Genomic DNA, 2,500 nt, shown 5'->3' on the forward strand with positions numbered 1-2,500 from the left:
CCCCCCTCCCCCACGAATACGGAATCCAGCATCGGCCAAGATTTATGACTGTGTCCGAAACCTCAGCAACAACGTCGCCAGGATTTTATTATCGCCTGCGGGACTTTGGCTTCGGTGAATCTTTTCCTTCTTTCTTTCTTTCTTTTCTCTCTCTCTCTCTCTCTCTTCTCCTCATCTCTCTCCACTCTCTCTCTCTCTTCTCCTCTCTCTCTCTCTCTCCTCCTCTCTCCTCTCTCTTTCCTTTCTCTGTCTCTATTTTCTTTAAATTTTCTGGATTTTAAACATATTTTGATTTTTCTTTCTCTCTCTCTCTCTCCTTCTCTCTCTTCTTTTCCTTATTTTTGCTCTTTTATCTCCTTTATTTTTTGCGTTTATCATTCTATGGTCTTAACACTTCCGCGACTAATAATAATGATAATAACAATACTAAAAAATGGAAATGCTATCAAGAGAATAGCAATAATAACAATAACAATAGCAGTAATAACAATTAAATTAACATTTTGATGATGATGATGAAATTGATAATGACAATAACGTAATAGTAACAGTCAGTAACATTAGCAATAACAATAGTTGTTGTAGTAATAGTGATGATGATGATAATGACGTTAATGAGGATGATAGTGGTGGTAGCAATAATGAAAATAATACTAATACTATTACTACTATTACTACTACTACTACTAATAATAATAATAATAATAATAACAATAATAATACATTTATAAATGAATAATAATAATAATAACAATATCCTTCATTATCATAATCATCATAATAATTAATAATATTAATAACAAGAACAACAATAATAATAATAATAATAATAATAATAATAATAATAATAATAGACAATGACAATGATAATGACAATAAAAACAAGAATAACAATCATCATCCTTAATCACTATCATCACTTTCGTTATCATTATCATTATCATCATTGTTATTACAACTATCATCATCATTAAAGCAATACTAATAATGACGGTGATCAGTATGATAATAAATATAACGATAACGATGACAAAAAACGCCAAGAATTTTAGTGAACACAAAAACAACAAGGATGACACTATCATATCCCTCACGAGAGCATTCACAACAACAACAACAACAGCAACAACAACAACAACAAAGACAACAACAATAACAACAACAATAACAATAATAACAACAAATACAACAACAATAACAACAGCAATAACAACAGCAACAATAATAACAACAACAACAACAGCAATAACAACAACAACAGCAGCAACAATAACAACAGCAACAACAATAACAACAGCAATAACAACAACAACAATAACAACAACAACATTAATTGAACACTTAAAAAAAAAAACCTCTTAAACGACCACATTCCTCTTTTCAACATGCAGCTGCAGTCTGTTCTCATTTTCTCACGAGCGCAGCCAATGCTAAATAGCTTTGTTCAGTAAATTGCATTTGCAACTTTCCTGCAAACCGGCAAAATAAATCGATGTTATATAAAGTTATAAATACCGTTTAATTAATGTTGTTATTGCTTATGTATTTATACTTTTATATTTGTGTAATAATGCTTATATGTCTGATGATGAGGAGGAGGATACTAATAATAAAAAGAAAAAAAATAGAAAAACAATGATAATAATGATAATAATTATGATAATAATAATAATAATGATAATAATAATAATGATAATAATAATGATAATAATAATAATAATAATAATAATAATAATAAGAAGAAGAAGAAGAAGAAGAAGAAGAAGAAGAAAGAGGATAACGATAAAAATAATAATGATAATAATAAATAGTGATAATGATAATGATAGTGAAAATGATAATGATAATGATAATAACAATAACAATAATAATAATAATAAAATAATAATAATAATAATAATAATAATAATAATAATAATAATAATAATAATAATAATAATAATAACAACAATAATAATAAGAATAACATTAACAATAACAATAACAATAAAAACAATAATAATAATGATGATGATGATGATGACAATGAGGATAACAATAACAATAACAATAATAATAATAACAATACACTACAAAAAAAAAAACGAAAAAAAACAGAGCCAATAGAATCCATTAAATGTGAATCATTAATCCAATTAACTCTCCGACATAGTCTCATAAGAGCTAACACACACACAAACACACACAAAGAAAAAATAAAACAAAAATAACAAATAAAAACATCTTTCCAATCATGTATTCTACCAGTCCTATGAAAACGCCTCTACGCGTTGCAGCCACCATATCCCGTATTTCCTGTGACGTAGAGAGCCATAAAGCACTTCTGCGTGTCTTAATATTATAGGTCTTGGTGAGCCTTAGAGGCGAGGAAACCGAATAAAATATAAGCACGTGGTCCCCCAGTCGCGGAAAAAAATAACGCCTCTGTGATTGGTATAATGTGTATTTCCCCTCTCGTGTCTTTTTTTTTTTTTCTTTCTTTCTTTTCGTGTTTTTTTTC

Source organism: Penaeus chinensis, chromosome 4 (assembly GCF_019202785.1).
Source record: "Penaeus chinensis breed Huanghai No. 1 chromosome 4, ASM1920278v2, whole genome shotgun sequence".
In the NCBI taxonomy this organism is placed as follows: domain Eukaryota; kingdom Metazoa; phylum Arthropoda; class Malacostraca; order Decapoda; family Penaeidae; genus Penaeus; species Penaeus chinensis.